At 38.1% G+C, this 20,534-nt stretch overlaps 1 protein-coding gene across 4 annotated transcripts in view; it reads right to left on the bottom strand.

Moving 5' to 3' along the window:
* LOC136252134 (uncharacterized) overlaps positions 1 to 20,534 on the bottom strand; it is a 122,689-nt gene that overhangs the window by 32,512 nt on the left and 69,643 nt on the right. The gene's annotated exons all lie outside the window — the stretch shown is intronic.

Genomic DNA, 20,534 nt, shown 5'->3' with positions numbered 1-20,534 from the left:
AGCTTGGCTGTTTTGAATTAGATATCACTTCTTTTTGTATTTGCATTCCCCAAAGCCGGCCTATGGCCAGCTTTGGGGCTTTTTTAACCTATCTTTTTTTCTTTACCACAGGAAGAAGAAAAAGATATGTAGATTTTTAATACTTTACCTATTTCTGATTTTATCAGTAAATATACAAATTATTAGGGCTGGGACGAATATTAAAATTTACCTTCGAATACTTGCTAATAAAATGTTCGAACATTCGAAGCTTCGGTGTTAGCTTTCAAGTTACAGGTTTTCTTGTATTTATGCACATCCTTCTTAGGTTTTATCTTTCTAAACCTATTTAATAAGTTTGTAAGCATTTGTAAAGTGCAAAGCAGCAGTACTGAATGACACGATCGATCGATTGCAAATGGGCGTGTCCGCTATACTACAATCGTGCACAGGTATACACCGAGAAATAGCTAAAAGTGCACTTTCCATGCATTATCTATCACTTTATAAGGTGTTTTAAGGCTGCAACTATGGTAGCAAGCTGAACTGCGATGGTTTAAAAGTGGGCGTGGCACATGAAGATCAATCGCGAAGAGACGAACATTGATCACACAAGAGGAATAAGCAGCTGCAATAACGATAACCACGTTTATTTGTAATTCTTTCGTATACTATGAGTGCATTACAAAGCTTCGAAGGATACTTTTATAATTCGAAATTGACTTAACCTTCGAACCCACGAAGCATCGTCCCAGCCCTACAAATTATATATATATATATATATATATATAAAATATCAAGAGTATATTATGGGGAGGGAGAGTGTCGACTACTGAGTGAAAGAACGGTGTACTCAAGAAAAATATGGCACATCACGCAGAGGAACTCGCCATACAAAGAGAAAGACACAAGCAGCTAACCTGGAAAACAAACATCGAGGTTTCATCATGGTCGAGCGAGGTCGATATTTTGACATTTCATTATGGTAGAGATTTCATCATGGTCGCCATCCCATGCCTCGCCTCGACAGTTCTACTAGTTAAAGTGAAACATCTAGGTGTAATTTCAGCCAATGCAATTCCATACGGACCACCCGTTAAAACATTTAAGGTGTTAAATCTGAGCAATCAACAGCAGTCAGGTTTACGAGAAGAAACGACGGTATGCAGGTTATTTTACAGTCTCATTTTTCACAGCCTATAGCGCAGTTTGACACTCTCCCTCCCCATTATATACTCTTGATAATACATATATTTCAATTATTCCCTACAGGATAACTTGTTTGCAGCTGATCTCTCTACTCGGTGACTTGAAAATGTAGCTGAATTCGCTACAGGGTGATTTGCTTGTACCTGAATTCTCTACAAGATTCTCTTTACAGGGTGACTTGTTTCTAGCTGAACTCTGTACAGAGTTATCTGTTTGAAGTAGAACTTTCTACAGGGTGATTTGTTTGTAACTGAACTCGCTGCAACGTGATTTGTTTGTAGTTGAACTCTGTACAGGATGATTTGTCTGTAGCTGAAACTCTCTGCAGGGTGATTTGTTTGTAGTTGAATTCTCTACAGGGTGATCTGTTCGTAGCTTAACTCTCTACAGGGTGATTTGTTTGTAGCTGATCTCTCTATAGACCATTTTCACGTAACACGGAGAAGCCATTCAAGTGCAATTTGGTAGGTAATGGATAACTTCCGTTGTAACAAACCTATAGGTGTATGTTACTTTTAATGTAAACTAAATGATGCATGGCAGATCAACTGGATCAATCTATCCACTGTCATTTATTGAAAGGAAATGAACTGTCAGACAGTGATATAGCTGTACTAAGGGACGATTTGGTTGTGAAGATCGATGAGCTGCAGAAGATTGCGAGTAGCCTGTCCATTCGCCTTACCGGCTCCACCTGTAAGAAGGACATTGTAGACAGGATAGTTGGAATGGCACAGATAGGGGCGGTTCGTGATTCATCTGGCAAAGAGAATGGTGAAGATGTGATAGCTATTTCGTACTTGACTGAAGAAGTGAAGTCTTTTCTCAAGAGTTTGCCGTCGTTTTCAAACGTTACGCAGTGGAGCAAGAAGTTGAGTGGCATCCTTGCTGAGTTCACATTGATTAGTATAATAATTTATCTTGTGTATGGACGGGATAAAACTTTTGACATGCAAGCATTGAGAGCCCACAAGTCTCCGAAGGCATATGTAGAAACTTTGTGGCAGCATGTTATTTTTTCACATCAGCATGCACCTACAGTAGTGCAAGAAAAGTTTTTTGTTCCAGGGGTTGCACAGTGTTACGACTACCTTTGTGATATGACCGTATCAAGTGATGAAGTTGCAAAGATTGAAGAAGCAACAAGAGGGCAAGGAGAGAATGACCTTTGGATAGTACTGAGGAATGGCAGGATAACTAGTTCAAGATTGGGAGAGATACTCCATCGAAGAGAGTCTACCAATTGAAGAAGGCTAGTTTGAGATTTTATGGGATATGGTGGGCCAATGTCCATACTACCACCACAGATTAGATAGGGGAAGGGGAATGAAGACAAGGCACGGAAATGCTACATAGATAATCGACATCATGCTGGTGAGACAATGATAGTAGAGGACAGTGGGTTACATCTTACGCCAGGAAAAGCTTATCTTGGTGCATCATCTGATGGCAAAGTTACTTGCACAAGTGTGGACACATGCTGTAGTAGTTGTTTGGAAATCAAGTGTCCATACAGCATTGACAAATGCATCACTGTTGAGATGACACCAGGTGAAATTGCTGACAAATTTGAAGGGAAGTTTTTTCTGAAAAGAGGAGAAGATGGAGAGTTGCACCTTTCTCAACAGCATCATTATTTTGCACAAGTGCAGGGAGAGCTGGCTGTAATGAACAGAGAATGGTGTAACTTTGTTGTGTATAGCAATGGAGAAGTGGTTGTTAACCGTATATTGGCAGACCTGGAGTACTGGGGTACACTAGAAAAGCTGGAGGAGTTCTATGTCCGTTATATGGTTCCTGAGATCTTGTCTGGAAGGATCTTTCTAGAAGAATACCAATGTTAAGTATTCAGTCAATGATTTGGTTTGTGGTCAACAAGCTATGCATGTACAATGTACTAGTTATCTTGTCCTGTACTTGTTAACAACAATATATACTTGCTATGATGTAATTACAACATGCATACTTAATTAGTAATCAGCTATTGTATACACACTTACTATTTCTACTTCTGTAAACAGTTTTAATATTAATATGAAACAAGTGGTACATCAAAATTAGTAAGGTACATACAAACAAGGTTAACATTGCTAACTAAATCATGCATAGTGTTGGGAAATTTCTCATCACTACTCCGACTCAACTGCAAGTACAGGCTACACGAGGATGCTATCAATTCATCTCTAGCTGGTGGATGCTTACTTCTGCTACAGTAACTCCCGTGGTCGTGCTGGAATGTCTTTTTTGAATGTGCTGGTTGATGATAGCAAGTCTTTCTTCTTCCTTTCTCTTTGTTACTTCCTGTTCTCTCTCTTCCACTTCTACTATCTCTTTAGCCAAAGATCTTCATTTCGCATGCTTAAAATGAGCTATGCTCTCCATGTTCGCCGTTGTGTGAGTAGAACTTGGCTTTTTTAGAAGCTGCCTTGGGATAGACAGATGGAACAAAATCGGGATCACCAGCATCATCACACTTCTTTCATGGGCAGAACATACTCTATCATCATCTGCTGGTTCCCAGGGCGATCCATCTTCATTCATCCGTGATACAAAGCTAATCCACTTCGTCGCCTCTCTAAATCTTCTGCCGGAAAATGATAGAAACTTATACCACCTCCCATTTGGTGATGGTTGTAGCAATCAACTACAACACAGCTAGTTGGCATTCTCCACTTATTCGTGACAATTAACTAGTGACCGTTAATTATCATAATTAATTATACTGCAGTTACGCACAACTTACCACTGGAAGCATGCACGTATAATTACGTTATATTTCCGTGTTACGTGAAAAAGGTCTATAGGGTAACTTGTTCGTAGCTGAACTCTCTACAGGATGGTTTCTTTGTAGCTGAACTCTCTACAGGGTGATCTGTTACAGGGGTGATTTTTGTAGCCGGACTCTCTACGGGTGACTTGTTTCTAGCTGTTTCTCTATAGAGTGACTTGTTTCTAGCTAAATTCACTAAAGGGTGATTTGTTTGTAGCTGAACTCTGTGCAGGTGATTTGTTTGTAGCTGAGATCTCTACGGGGTGACTTGTTTGTAGTCTACAGGGTTACTTGATTCTCTATAGGGTAGCTTGTTTGTAGCTGAACACTCTACAGGGTAGTTTCCTTGTAGCTGAAGTATCTACAAGGTGACTCCTAGCTGAACTCTCTACAGGGTGACTCGTTTCTAGCTGATCTCTCTATATAGGGTAACTCGTTCGTAGCTTAACTCTCTACAGGGTGATTCGTTTGTAGCTGAGATCTCTACAGGGTGACTTGTTTCTAGCTGATCTCTGAGATCAGCTAGAAACAAGTAATCCTGTACAGAATTCAGCTACACAAATCAACCTGTAGAGATTTCAGCTACAAACAAATCACCCTGTTGAGAGTTCAGCTATAAACAGTTAGACCACGCTATACAGAGGTCAGCTACAAAGAAACCATCCTGTAGAGAGTTCAGCTACAAACCGTTGTTTGTAGCTGAACTCTCTACAGGATGGTTTCTTTGTAGCTGACCTCTCTATAGGGTGGTCTGTTACAGGGTGATATTTTTGTAGCTGGACTCTCTACAGGGTGATTTGTTTCTAGCTGATTTCTCTATAGAGTAACTTGTTTCTAGCTAAACTCACTAAAGGGTGATTTGTTTGTAGCTGAGATCTCTGCAGGGTGAATTGCTTGTAGTCTACAGGGTTATTTGTTTGTATCTGATCTCTATAGGGTAGCTTGTTTGCAGCGCAACTCTCTACAGGGTAGTTTCTTTGTAGCTGATCTCTCTATATGGTGACTTGTTTCTAGCTGAATTCTCTACAGGGTGATCTGTTCATAGCTGAACTCTCTACAGGATGATTTGCTTGCAGCTGAACCCCCTACAGGGTTTGTTTCTTTGTAGCTGAACTCTCTACAAGGTGATTTCTTCTAGCTGATCTCTCTACAGGGTGACGTCTTTCTAGTTAATCTCTCTACAGGGTGATTTGAACTCTCTACATGGTGACTTGGTTCTACCTGACCTTTCACAGGGTGACTTATTTCTAGCTGATGTCTCTACAGGGCAATTTTTCTAGTTGATCTCTCTACAGTGCGACTTGTTTGTAGCTGATCTCTATAGTGGTAGCTGAATTCTACTTGTTTCTAGCTGATCTAATGGGGTAATTGGTTAGTAGCTGAACCCTCTACAAGGTGACTTGTTTCTAACTGATCTCTCTACAGGGTGACTGCTTTCTAGCTGATCTAACAGGGTGATTTGTTTGTAGCTGAATTCTCTACAAGGTAAGTTGTTTCTACCTGATATCACTAGGGTGATTTGTTTGCAGGTGAACTCTTTACAGGGTGACTTGCTTGTAGCTGATCTCTCTACAGGGTGAGTTTTTTTTTCTAGTTGAACTCTCAACAGGATGATTTGCTTTTAGTTGATCTTTCTACAGGGTGACTTGTTTCTAGCTGAGCTCTCTACAGGGTGACGCAACTGCTTGTTGCTGAACTCTGTAAAAAGTGATTTGTTTGTGGCTGAACTCTCTACAGGGTGAATTGGTTTCAAGCTGATCTCCCTACAGGGTGACTTGTAATAGTTTGAATCACTGGAGCAATTTATTTGTAGTTGCATGGTGACCATTCTATTAGGCAGCTGAATGCTCTATTAGGGTGAATGTTCTATTAGAGTATCTCAATCTCGCTTTTGTTACACATAGTTCGCTTTCGAATCATAATTACTAAGTGGTCTGTAATCTGATTCTTCTGTACTACTGCAAGGACTTTCTATGATGATTATTCCAGCTACATACCAATTTTCAGCTCATTGCTTTAAGCGGTTTGCCTGGTATGCATGAAAACTAATAGCTTTTTATTCATAAAATTCGATCGTGTAGTTGTGACACAGGTTGGGTTTTATGTCATATCTCCATCGTCTTTATCTTGATTCCTTTCAAACCACAAAAAGGCACTCCTACAATGGTTACTCAAAAAAAGTTTCAATTATGGGTTACAGTGTGGTTTTTTACCTTCTTACCATCTCTACCAACTAGAGTGATTCCTCGCTAAAGAGCCAACCAACTTGTTTGAAACACGGAAACATCAATTAAGCGGACCTTGGAGCCACGAACTAACCGCAAAAGTTATGGTACCATGGCATAGAGAATGGTACCAGATAAGGCTAATGATATACTCAAAAGAAATTTGGTTTTGTTGTATTCTATCCCTTAGGAACATTGAGTATGTTCACGTTGAGCTGAATCCTAAAAAAACAGCTAAAAATTAAAAGTGGAGTTTTTCTCAACAGAGTTAACATTTCAGTCAACCAGATGGTTATTGGTAACAGCAAAGGTGTCAACAACAGACACGTATGGTTTGGCTCCATTACAAGTTTGGGAAAGGGCTGTAATGGACACTGTACTTATATGGCTTCCACATAGGAAATGTATTGTGAAAATTTTGATTGGCCGTAAATATTATGTCAAACATTTGAACAAAAAAATTTTGAAATATTTTTAGCGGGTCAAGCAGTACTACAAATGAGCCAAATTTCAAGATCATGTGTAATTGCATCCATGAGTTATTTAATGTTTTTGAGGATTCAGCTCAACGTGAGCATATACTATATGACAACTCTAGAGGAGAGCAATCCCGGACCCACATTGACGAAGACGCCAACCATCCACGTGGGCATGCAAATAAAAAGACACAGGCCAGCTGATGATTTGCCAGTAAAGGGGATAATAATGAACCTCTCAGGTGGTATTTGTAAGCACTGTGATAAGCGTTGTACAGAAACAGCAGAACAAGGTCAAGCTATTCAATGTGATTTTTGTGGAGTGTGGGTGGATGCTGTATGTGACGGGATGAGTAAAGACCATTACCAAGGTCTGGTATCGCTTACTTCAAACACTGAAAATTTAGCTTACCTCTGTAAGCTGAACTCTTGTCAAATCACGATTCAAGCAAACGATATTTGAGACTGGGTCATTCCATGTCAAATCAACAAAAAAAAATCCGGACCTCTTTTGATTTTCGTCAAATTTGGCATAAACATGGACCCTATCAAGAAACTTTCTCACACCAAAAATTGGCTGATTTCATAACTCTCCCTTTAAGTTATGACCACTCAAATTTTTCATTAAAATTTTCATTTTGTTTACATGTCTTTAATAAAATGCTCATAACTTTGCTTGTGATTAATGTAGATGCTTCTGGTTTAGAATTTTGAAATCCTTATTAAATTCTCTTTCAGGTGATATATAATGTTTTATAATTGCTCAAAGGAAAAGGTCAAACCACAAAAATGTAGCTTTTTCCTTTGATCTTAATTTATAAAAATAAGTATTCTTTAATTATTTTAATTTTTTGTTTACATATTGTTCTAATACCCATCATTTATCATTGTGAGTTTAAAGTTGGGACCAATAGTAGATCATGAGTTATAAGTGTTAATGTGTAGCCTTGTAATTACTATAATTATATTGATTGTGTAGTGCATAACAATTGGCAATACCAATTGTAGTAAATTTATATAATACTATGTCACAAATTCTTCTGTAAATTGTTTGTTAATGCTCACTAAATTTCCCTTCAGGGAATATATAACTCTTTCAATCAGGCTGAAACAACAAAAAAAAGCATCCTTTTCATTGATCTCATTTATACAAAAATATACTTAAATTCCTAAGATTTGCATGCCAGCAACTATATAGTTACAGAAAATGTTTCTTCCACAACTTCAGTCTGTCAGTAGTAGTTTTAGTTTCTTGTTTTGAAATAGTGTAAGTACGACCTGTAACAGTTCTTGGATCAACTTTTGTTAGAACATCTGTACTAGACTCAGTTATCGTGTTTTGCTTGCATGGGTATTTAAATGATTGGGATGGTCCTGGAGGGTAAAGTAGATTCAATGTTACTGTATTACTATCTTCATCTGTGCGAAGTACACAAGCAACCCACCAATGATCATTATGAACTACAGTTATAAATCTATTAATGTCTTCTAGTGACAGATCAGTTATTCCAGATAAATAGTGTAACTCTTTCCTCTTTCAGAGTGCTTGAGTTAGAAAATACTTTAGTTTGGAGCTTGTTTTGTGTTAAAGGGATGAAGCAATGTGGCTTCTGTGTCCCTGGGATGGTTCTAGATTGTTGAAATCGGTCAAGAAGAAAGATTTCTTGACGCCTATAATCGTCTTTAGTACAGTATGTAAAAGTCATGGCTGAGATATTCTCTGATGCCCATTCATATAGTTAGCGTGGAGTCATTATTTGTTTGTCATATGGTCGTTGAAGGCTTGCTCTAGCAGCAAGTCTCTTTATTGTACCTCCCACACCGTCACATGGTCCCTTTCCATGAGATGTTGCGAAGAAATGCATCAATTCCAAAATCCATTTTGTGGTAGCACAAGTTCAAAAAGTTTTTTCGGTTCTTATACTGTGCAGCTGTTCCATCAGAAAAAATAAAATATTTTGTGAGGTGGGGGGTTAAAATGGCTTTTAAGAAATTCTATAAGGCATTTTTGGTATAAATATACAGCAACTGTATCATGATTAAGGCAGTCAGACACAACAACGAAACTTAAGTGGTGTAACTTGCTAGATGATTCTGTGTAATAAACAACAAAGAGATGGATGGTAGCTTGTGAATTGTTCCAATGAAACCCCTGTTTTCATCCTGAAGTATAAAAGAATAGTTTTCAGAAAAGTCAGCAATCACTTGAAATACGCCAGACTTTAGACCATCCCTTACCTCCATCTGGAATGTAGACTGCTGCTTTGCAACAAATGAATGGGTCAGAAGCGTTTTCAGTTGTTCACAAAAAGACTCGACAAAGTCATCAGCTGACTTTGTGATAGTCTCCAGTGTTGATCTATCAGTAGAAATCCACTGTTTATACTGCACAGTCTCAATCATGTTGTTATCCAATAGTTTATGAAGGTGTTATTTCAAGTCTGAAATTCCAGGGCATGAGCTACAAATCCGAAAGAAACAGTCTGGCTGTGGTGGATTGCAGATAATTCTTGCAAGACAGTGGCCATATTCTTTGAGTGGAATTTCATCTTCAGCAGATTGCTCTGCAATTTTTCCACAAATCATCATTAGCTTGACATTCTGGTGAATTGTACACACACATACAGCATGTGTGCCACTTGCTCCAGCTAAAATACAGTACTGTGGAGGAAGTTCAGCAAACTTTGAGAAGCCTATTTTCTCAGTTGGGCATTTTGCCTTAAACTGTTGGTACAGCTCTTTTAAATTGCTCAAAAGTAGCCTCTTTTGGACATGAACACGTTTGTCACCCTGCCTTACAGACACAAAATCCTTCTTACCAGGCATAATACGGCTGACATCATCAAGTTCATAAAAATCCTTTACAAGGTTAACAGTTATTAATGGTAAACAACAACCATGCTTAGGGTTAGGATTTGATAAGATTACTTGATTCTTAACAAGCTCCTTTGCCTTGCGTACCATATAGTTACTCACTCCAAATTCTTCTTGGACTTTTTGCACACTCCAGCTTTTTGGAAGTATTGTAAGAATTGTCATTTGTTGACTTCTATCTATATCTGAATGAAACTTTTCTTTTAACTGCTGTATTATTTCACAACCGTCATCAATTTGAGTTGGTATTACTGAGGGTAATAACGCATTTGCAGCAGCATCTTTAATTTTACTCAACTTTTCTTTTTGATAGCCTGCATGTACTACAGTGGTGTAGCCAGGAAAAAATTTTACCGAGGCAAAGTTTATAGCTACATTGACCAAATTGAGAAGGTCTATTTCTGACTCAACTGATTCACAAATACTTTTAAGCATGGGTGGTACAGCATTTACAGGTTGGATGAAGGAACTGAATCATTTCAGAAGACTCTGGGCATTTTTCTACATCTCATAAGTAATGCTCCAACATAGTTAATGCTACAGTATAATATATATGCTTCAATTATTAGACTAGTTTAATTGCATGCAACACAACTTACTCTGGAGATATTTTGAGTAGTCGGGCCATCCATGAACTGCATCTACGAACTGTCATAGTCATGCACACTTCTTTTTATTGATCTGACGTGATGTTTAAGCCTGAGATAATTATCTCTTTCATATGCTTTCATATGATGCTCAACTGCATGTACTAAGCATGTCAAGCTAGGAAGTCTGGGGGAATGCTCCCTCAAGGAAAATTTTGGAAAAGGCATGTGGAGCAGGCTATTCTTTTTGATCATAACTGCTAATGCATGATATGCATGATATGCATGATCAATTAGCTCAATGTAATGCCATGCAGTTAACTCATTGGAACTTTTGAAAAGTAATGGAAAGACAATTTGCATAAACAAGCAGTGTAATGAGAACAGTGGCTATAATCTGTATTGAATGCTCTATTAGAGTATATTACGGTGACTGCTATTATTACGATGAATGTTCTATTAGAGTATCTCGATCTTTTACAAATTCAAACCTCACAAAATAGAATGTATGGCTGTAGTACTACGCAGGGCTGGAGCCTATGGTGACATGGTGCTGGAGCTACTGGGGTACAGTACTGCTGTCTAGTAACGTCTGAGTAGAAAATCCGGGGAGCCAAAACTCAGGCCTGCTCAGCCTGTTGTTGAGCATTTTTACCGAGGCAGCTGCCTCGGTTGCCTCAATGGTAGTGTTTTTTTTTTCATAACAGGGGTTTCCCCAATTACTTTCAGGCACTCATTAATTGATTCTAGTTGTTCATTGTGGCAAGTGTAACTATCATCTATGTCACCGTCCCAAAATTCATCCAGTGGATCTTGTACTATTGTTTGACCTAGCTGTTTCCTACAACTGTCACAGATCTTACCTCCTAGCTTAAAATCGGTCTTAGGCTCTTCTTCTTTGACAGATGACCGGGTTTATTAAATGGGTTACAACAGATATTATATGCCAATTGCATTTGCTCCATAACAGATATCAACTTGATAATTTGATTATGTCCATGTATAACAGTGAATTGCTAGATGAGACTTTTATAGTCTGTAAATCTCATTTAACATGTTTTGTCTACCTGGAAGTGAGTTCAAAGGTTCAGTAACCTTCCTTTTGTGTTACAATGATGGGATGTGTACATCCCACCACTAGAGTATAAAAGGAGGCTGGGTTTTCAACCTACCTGAAGGTAGACATAACTACACTATTCAAAGTTTAAGAATATGACATCAACAGACACCAGCTTTTGATGATGATGATGCACCTCATAGGGCCATATATAGGCAATAAACAATTAACTTTGTTAAAGAAAATTTAAAATCATTTGCATAACTACATTTGCCGTTATAAGTATATAAGTATATGTACGTATTAATGCTGGACTCTATTGTGATACTTGAACTTGTGCAATACCATATTGTGTTATAATTGTTATTGTTGTAACCAAGTTTCAATGGTAATCCCAACTTAAAATGTGAGCATTTAAAGACACTTATTAGAGCAATGAGCAAACAAAAAAATTAAGGAATTTAAAATCTATGTATTTTGTAAAAATGATTGGTCCAATTGCAAAAAGTTATATATTTCCTAAAGGGAAATTTAATGAGCATTTCATAGTAAACAGAAATGATCTGTGATTTATAAGCCTATTACAACACAACAAGATGCAGAACAACTAAATTAAGTGAATGGACTAAGTTATGGCAAATGAAAATAAATGTTGATAAATGTGCTGTACTACGGTGTACTCATTCCTTGACTCCTCTACAACATGCTTACACACTATCAGGTCATAGTTTTGATATTAAGAAACTCCATACATACCTTGGTGTAGGAATCGATAGCAACAAGTCATGGTCCTCTCATGTACAAATGATAAGTAATAAATCAATCGAAGTATTGAACTGTATAAAACAAAATCTTTACAACTGTCCACCTGATACTAAAAGAACAGCATACTTGACATTAGTTAGACCCATCATGGAGTATGTCGCCCCAGTCTGGGATCCATATTGTAAAAAAATTAAAATATTGACATGTACAAGTTGGAGAAAGTACAAAGAAGAGCTGCACGATGGATTTTATCTGAATACTCCAGAACTATCAGTGTTACATCATTATTATCCACTCTTAACATACTTACGTTACAACAGCTTTGTCAACCATCAAGGCTAACATTGTTCTACAAAATAATTAACAACTCACTACCTATCTCTATTCCTGCACATTACCAATGTACCCAATTTCACACAAGGCAACACCACCTGAATCACTTTATCCTGCCACAAACCACCCTTAACACTTATAAGTAGCTACAGTTTCTATCCTAGAACAATTAAAGATTGGAACAACTTACCAATCAATGCGATTGAATTAAGAGACATAGGCGAATTTGCTTACTTACTTAATCTTAAGTATTAGTTTAATAGAATGTATGCATGTGATTGTACCTCAGGGCAAACCAACTGAGCTAACTACCCAGTATCTAATCTTAAATCCATCTACATAGCAATTTTAAACTTATTCCTCCAAGGAGTTTACCCTGCGGGAGTGACAGAAGTTCAACCTTATTTTACACAAATAATCGGTCATAACTCTGTGAATATTCATCGGATTCCTACCAAACTTGGTACTGAAATCTGCCTTAACCCTTTAGGGACTAGCATCATACATGTACGTCCAAATATAGCCTCGCGTGAAAGCCCGACGTTGTACATGTACGTCCAAGTGAATAGGCAGTAAACAAAGAGCTATATTTTCGTAGTAACAGAAGCTACGGGCTTTAAATAAAGACTATTTTGTTTACCATTAGTAGGCAATTCTGTTGATATACAATGATAAAATGTTACGTGAAACTAAGTTGGTTAGAAACAGCCTTGTAATAAAGACAGTATTGTATTTACACAGCAACAAAACTAGCCTTGTAGAAATCGCCTTGTATCTTACTCTCTGATGAACTGATTTTAATGATTTAACTTTCATTCATAGTGCTCCTTAATTAGAGCTGAATATTTTGGTATACAAGATCACGTGATGTGGCATTTTATATAGATATGGATGAGCGATTTTAAAAGAACTGCGTTATGAAGAAGAAAGATCGTCACCATTCATGAAAGATCAACCTGTTACTCGAAAATGGTATATTCTACACACTTTTAAGTTAGATTGTGCTGTTTGTTATTGATAGGCAATTTATCCACTATAATTTTTAATAGATTTTACTACTTCCTGGAGTTTTGCTAACACTAAAAACTTGTCAAATAATAAAATGTGTAATTTTCATAAAACCTGTGGGTTTTCAGCATAGGCACTGTATAAATTTTGGTTGTCCTTAAAGGGTTAATGAGCCCTTTAAGTGTGCCAAATTTCATCCCGACTGGAACACACATTGGTGTTTTATGGCAGACTTTGTGAAATGTGCAAAATGAAGAAATTAAAACAAAATTTTGGCCACTCGTATCTCAGATATGTTTGGAGTGACTTTCTTCACATTTGGTAGGTAAACTCCCCTACCTGGCTGGCACTTCTGTAGCAAATTTGATTCCAATCGGATAAGGGATCACTGAGCTACATAGGTGTGAAAATTGCATCTTCTTTCTTCCTGTTAAGATACTCACGGTGTGGCACGCCGGCTTCTTGGGCTGCACAACACACACTACCGTGTGTCTTGATCAGCAGTGCTTAAAGGGGCAGTACGCAAACCATACAAGTGTGACAAACATATGATGTAGTTTTACATGATTGTGATTTGGTAGTGAACAACAATTTTCACTTCCATACAGCCTGCTACAATGACTTGGAATCATTTTGTTGTGGAATTACATGTCTATACAAGTTATTTAAACCAAGTAGAAGATTGTAAACATCCTAAATGCTCATAGGTAATGCCACTGCATGGAGCACTTGGAAATATAGCCACAAGAACAGTAAGGCTAGTCCATAGTAAACCATTAATTAACTCAACAGGTTTGTTTACTACAAGTTCTTGTCAGTGATACAATTGTGCTACAAGTTTGTAGCAGCTGCTACAGCCTAGCTGAAGCGGCTGTTTGGGATTTGTATGGGGCGAAATTTTACAGAGTGGTTCTTTTCCACTACCAAACAACAATGTGAACTGCAGGAGAGGCTCCTTACAAGTAAAACAGTACAAATTTATGCCATTAGCATCACTTTGCTTACGATTATCCCTTAGACGATCACTATGGTTTGCCATTTGGTGGTATGATGCAATAAAACCCAACAAGTTATTATGTCAAAAACATATTCCATGGGTGTAAAATTAGCACTTGTATACTGTCTTTTTAACAAGCTAAAATGTTTCCTTGAATGGTAAGCTGTTTGGTGGCTATTATCATAGTACTGTATATTAGGGGTCATGGAGGTTTGCAATTTCTCACAAAAATGTGGACTATAAACTAACCTTGCAATACCTCATGACACCATAGCAATTAGGTGGAATCAAGCAAAAAGGTGTATTCAGAGTGACCAAAAACTCTTCCAAAAAGTTAGTACAGAATTTAACAAGTAGACGTTTTGCTACTTCTAAAAACCAAGGGCCCATGCAAGTAACACTATCCCATTCTAACTGAATAGGCAATTAATCAACCATGTATATAATTTAGTTTATATTCAGGTTATTGTTATTATTAATTCAGCTAGATACGTAATTAGATTTGTAAATACTGTAGTTTCGTAATTTATGAATTATTTTGTAATTACGTTGCTATGCACTGCAAAGGAAGCATAACTATAAACAGTACGGTCATACCGTTTAAGTAGAGATCGTGGTGAATGTTTCGCCCATTGCCCAAAATTCCACCTTTAAAAATCATCCTACAGACATTTTATGTGGCGAAAATCACCTTTACGGAATAGTACTAGTTCATATGATACATAAAACAGCATTAAATACAACAAAACACTTATAGGTGGCCGGATATAATTTTTTTTTAAATCATCAAAAACTCCCAATTTTAGTCTCACTGCCTCACTACAGTTGCAAGCCTAGGGCCCAAACGAAGCAGCACATGGTCACCATTTTACACCACAACAACAAACTCACCGGTGGGATGTACCTTTTGGGGTTCCGACAAGTGTACGCCCTATGTGCCTTGTATTTCCTTTTATCTTCAATCAGGTTGGTTGTCTTCTTCAAGCATTGAAACCATACCAAGGTGTTAATTTTCCGTATAAAAATTTTTCTGTAGACACCAAAAAATTATTTCAGAAAGCACTTATGCTGCTGAAAGAGCGGGGCACTTATAATTTTAAGTGTTGCACGTGAAACATTAAAAGCTGCTGAGTTGTCACTTCGACTTTTGCCAGCGCCTGGACTGCAATCGACGAAGAGACTTAAAACGGACTGATACTCAACGGCTTGTTCCTCTGAACACACTGACTCAGCCACTCAGTGCCGAACAGTGAGATTGGCAGCAAGTGATTCATGTGATTGGATAGTACTCGAGTGGAAATTGTATTACTTCATCCTGTTAGTCGAGACTATAAAAAGGGCCTGTTCGTTGGAACAACTTCCAGCCAGGGTGAACCATCGTGTCATAGATCTGAGCGCCACTGCTACTACGATCAAAGGTAAGCTAAGCACGCTACTACAGGCCTATGTGCTTCAAATTTTGGCACAGCGCGTACTTTAATAAGCTGTAACTAGCTAGCTGTACTACAACAAAAAAAAACTAAACAAACTAGTATTTTTAAAAATTAAAATGAAGTAGGATCTATGTAATAAAAGTAGTGAAACAAGAGATGAATGATGGTATTACAGCATAGCTCGATGGGAAAGTCCCTACTTTAGCACATTAGCTATAATTTTGCTCAATACCAAAGTAGGGACTTTCCCACCAAGCTATGCTGTAACACCATCATTCATCTCTTGTTTCACTACTTTTTATTGGATCCCTACTTCATTTTTAAATTAACAATTTTAAAAATACTAGTAGTATGTACACGTTGAGCTGGATTCACAAAAACATTTAATAACTCATGGATGAAATTTCACACAATCTTGAAATTTGGCACTTTTGTAGCACTGCTTGACCCGCTAAAAAATTTCAAAATCATTTCATTCAAATGCCCGACATATATACAGCCAATCAAAACTTTCACCATACTTTCCTATGGAGAAGCCATAAAAATGCAATGTCCATTACAACCCTTTGCCGAACTTGTATTGGAGCCAAGCCACATGTGTCTGTTGTTGACATTTTTGCCATCACCACTAATTATCTGGTTGGCTGAAATGTTAATTTCTTGAGAAAAAATCCACCTTTTGTTTTTAGCTGTTTTCCGGATCCAGTACGTAGGTACACACAAACACACATTTTTACGAAAATAATTTCAGTAAACCAGGCATGCTCCGAAGGCTGGCTGTGGGCGCGCACCTTATTTTTTCGGCATCTCACTAGTTGGGGAATTAACACTCCAATGGATAATCCTGGGCATCATCATGTTCACCTGTTCATAAGGGAATTTAAAATTTTTGTTTCTTCTCTGTACACAGGAGGGTTTCTGATTAACAGACATTTTGTTATGTTACAGTGATGAAAGAATTTACCAACAATCTTTCTTTAGTGAATTCACCTTCCTTCTTAGACACAGAAGTTTGCCTTGGGCAAAAAAACTATACCTTGGTGGATTCACAAATTCATGGCAAACACAATGAGCTAAGAATTAACTTGGTATGCTATTGTTGAGTAAGTTATGATGATCTATGTAAAACCTGAATATTATTTTCTTGATAGCTTCCATACATATCGATTTATTTGCTCATCCAGCTGTCTAGCGCTGTATTTCCAACAGTGCTGAACTTTTGAAGCTGAAACTTAGCCAGTCCATTCCTCTGTCCTTATACACAACAAAGAACTGATAAAATGAATTTTAAAAATATGTGGTTATCGTCGGTTTTCTCAAATTAGGTCACAAATTGATATTTCAATAAGACCATCAGGTAACTCAATATGCATCATTGTGAAGGTTATGCACTTAAGTTAGAAAAATATTATGGGCAAGGTATTACACTACTGTTCATAGAGTAATCATTTATGTAAAATTTTAATCCTTACTACATCATGTTGTTAGTAAAATAATGCACCTATATCCAAATCTTAATCTTACAGTACTTAGTATGTACACCTGACATGTTAACCCATTCACGGCAACAACCGCCATATGGCGGATCACTCTAATAAAACACACACTGAATACAATTTCAACACATTTACACTGGTATTGTGCGTTTGTTAGCATGATGCGTCTATGCTGAAACACACATGTCCATAGAGGTCCTGTTTCTGGGATAATCGGATCCTTCGCACACTATTGCAAGTTTGTTGCATAACCTGGTAAAACTTTTCTTGTGAACAGAGTCGAGTTAAGTGTTTCTTCGAGTTGATACTAGTGTTTTTGAATACTCTGAATTGTTTCCGATGTGCTACAATAGCTGAAGAAGACAGCCGAGTGTTTTTCAAGAATGTGGCGTGATGTGAGGTTGTTAAGCTAAATCTCGATAAAACCAGCCAGAGAGACCATCGCTCAGTAAGCAGACGATGTAGAACTGTTTAATAGACTGTTATAGTTAGTTGTACATACTTTGTTTGTACCTGACTGTTTGTATGTGCTGTTTATATATAGTTTTTCATCTTTGTTGTGTTGTAATTACTTTGCGGTTTGTGTTATGTAAACATAAACAATATAACCAAGTTCGTAAGTCTATAGCAAATATTTCAAGGGTGGTACAGGTACTGTTATACTGGGCAATTCGGTGAGACCTATATAGTCCACCGGGAAATTTAACCGTGAATGGGTTAAATTGTTTATAGTTTACAGCAATGCACAATTATCTACTGTACAAACCGTAGAAATGTATACTAGTATTTTAAAAATTTTTAAATTTAAAAATGAAGTAGGGATCTAGCTAGCTATGCAACAAAAAGTAGTGAAACAAGAGATGAATGATGATATTACAGCATAGCTCAGTGGGAAAGTCCCTACTTTGGCATTAAGCAAAATAATACTGTTATAATTAATGTGCCAAAGTAGGGACTTTCCCACTGACCATGCTGTAATACCATCATTCATCTCTTGTTTCACTACTTTTTGTTGCATAGCTAACTAGATCCCTACTTCATTTTTAAACTTACAATTTTTAAAATACTAGTTTGTTTAGTTTTTGTTGTAGCACAGTCTAGCTAGCTGCAATGTAACTTGTGACTGTTCTATTAGAATATCACACATGACTGTTGTATTAGAGTATCGAGAGTCAACTAAGGGGTGTACAGCTAGCTAGACCAATAAGGGGTGAGGTCATCTTGTTTACTGTTAAGTAAACAGCTAGCTAGATTGTTAAGAGGTGTGGTCTCTGTACTCTATCACTATTAGTCCTTTAATTGAAGGGCGTGGCCGTGAACCTATTGCAAACGGGATCCCAATCACAAACTTGCACTATGCTTGCACATATCTAGTCTTATAGTAGCGCCAGGACTAGAGCACTTCTGAAATCCAGCTCTGAAATAATTCTGTGGCGTCCGCAGTATATATCTTGCTGAAAGAATGTGTTGCTACAGAAAATTAACACCTTGATATGGTTTTGTTGGATGAAGAAGAGAAGCAGCCTGATTGAAGATAAAAGAAAAGATAACGTGCAGGGGGCCTACATTTGTCGGAATCCCAAAAGGTACATCCCACTGGTGAGTCCATTATTGTGGCGTAAATGGTGGCTGTGTGCTGCTTCGTATGGCCTCTAGCCTTGCGACTGTGGTCAATGAGGCAGTCAGACTAAAATTCGAGTTTTGGCAATTTTAAAAAATTCTATATCCAGCCACCTGTAAGTGCTTTGTTATATTTAATACTGTTTTATATATGACAAGTTTAAGGAAAAATTAGGAATTTTAAGTTTGATTAGGGATTATAGAAAAAAAAGTAGGGAAACAAGGGAGGTCACCTACACCTGCAGATATACTAGTGAACATTTAATCCCTAATTAAACTTGTCTGTTTACTTTTTTTGTAACATTATTATGACTGGTGAACCCATGCATACTGCATCAAAAGAAAGGATGACGCCAGAATTAATGCTTTTGTCTGAATGTGCACCCCAGCTATCAAAGACCATTGCGCTTTGTTTTCAGCCCATTACACAGCGCTACGGACGAAAAACAGTAGAATTGCCTCTGCAACAATCCAGTCACTACGACAGTATCGACGATCCGCACGCCCCAGCTATCAATTACTGCCTCGAAAGTGCAGTCGCCATTATGCTTTGCTTTCAGCTATGATCAGCCTGTTACACAGCATTAAAAACAAAGAACAGTGTTAGAATCGTCTCCGCAATCAATCCAGTACCACGGAAAATACAGACAATTCCCGTTTACAAACGTACTGTAGGGAAGCCATGCATCGCGCTACAGCGAATCGACACCTTGGGCTGTCAGCAAAAAGAAATATGACACAAAGGAGGACAAAGGTAAGTCCATGATGCATGCATTGTATGTACTGCGGTATGCCAAAAGGCACATTTCGGGATGAAGCGACGTTGAACAGTGAAAAAATCAAGCCCATAGCCTTAGCCATTATCGAGTTACGCTTGCCTGAAGGTATCAAGGCAGGCAGGCAGGCAGGCAGGCAGGCAGGCAGGCAGGCAGGCAGGCAGGCAGGCAGGCAGGCAGGCAGGCAGGCAGGCAGGCAGGCAGGCAGGCAGGCAGGCAGGCAGGCAGGCAGGCAGGCAGGCAGGCAGGCAGGCAGGCAGGCAGGCAGGCAGGCAGGCAGGCAGGCAGGCAGGCAGGCAGGCAGGCAGGCAGGCAGGCAGGCAGGCAGGCAGGCAGGCAGGCAGGCAGGCAGGCAGGCAGGCAGGCAGTTAGTAGAAAATTTCATTGAATAAATATTTTTTCAAGTTTTGTAACAATTTATTGGAAGCCTTTAGGATTGCACTGAAGGCATTTTGGGCTTGGTTATACCTGATCAAGGTGCCAGAATGGAGTTGTGAAGCTGGTTTTTGGGTGAATTATTTGGCTAGGAAAACCCAAATCACCATGATCCCTAATATACAGTACTACCGTACTGTATGATATGGACTAGTACTATTCTGTAAAGGTGATTTTTGTCACATAAAATGTCTATAGGATGACGGAATTTTGGGTGGCAAGTAAAATTTTCAAGGCAATCCCTATTTAAATGGTACAACCATACCATTTGATTAGATTACAGTGTGTGGTTTTATTCAAATTAAACCTTTTTTCACATTGTGTACATATGTATTGTACCTACAGTGTAACTTCCCTTCCATGTAAAGGTCGCTATGTACATATTTAACCACTATATAAAGGACAGTTTCTGAGGTTGCTATGTACCTATAGACTTCTTCCAATACAATATTTACCACTCAAAGCAGGAAAATCCTTATCAAACAGTATGGTAT

This window comes from Dysidea avara, chromosome 1, assembly GCF_963678975.1.
Source record: "Dysidea avara chromosome 1, odDysAvar1.4, whole genome shotgun sequence".
Lineage (NCBI taxonomy): Eukaryota > Metazoa > Porifera > Demospongiae > Dictyoceratida > Dysideidae > Dysidea > Dysidea avara.
Note: the sequence above shows the minus strand (reverse complement) of the source record. Positions and strands in the feature narration are given on the sequence as shown.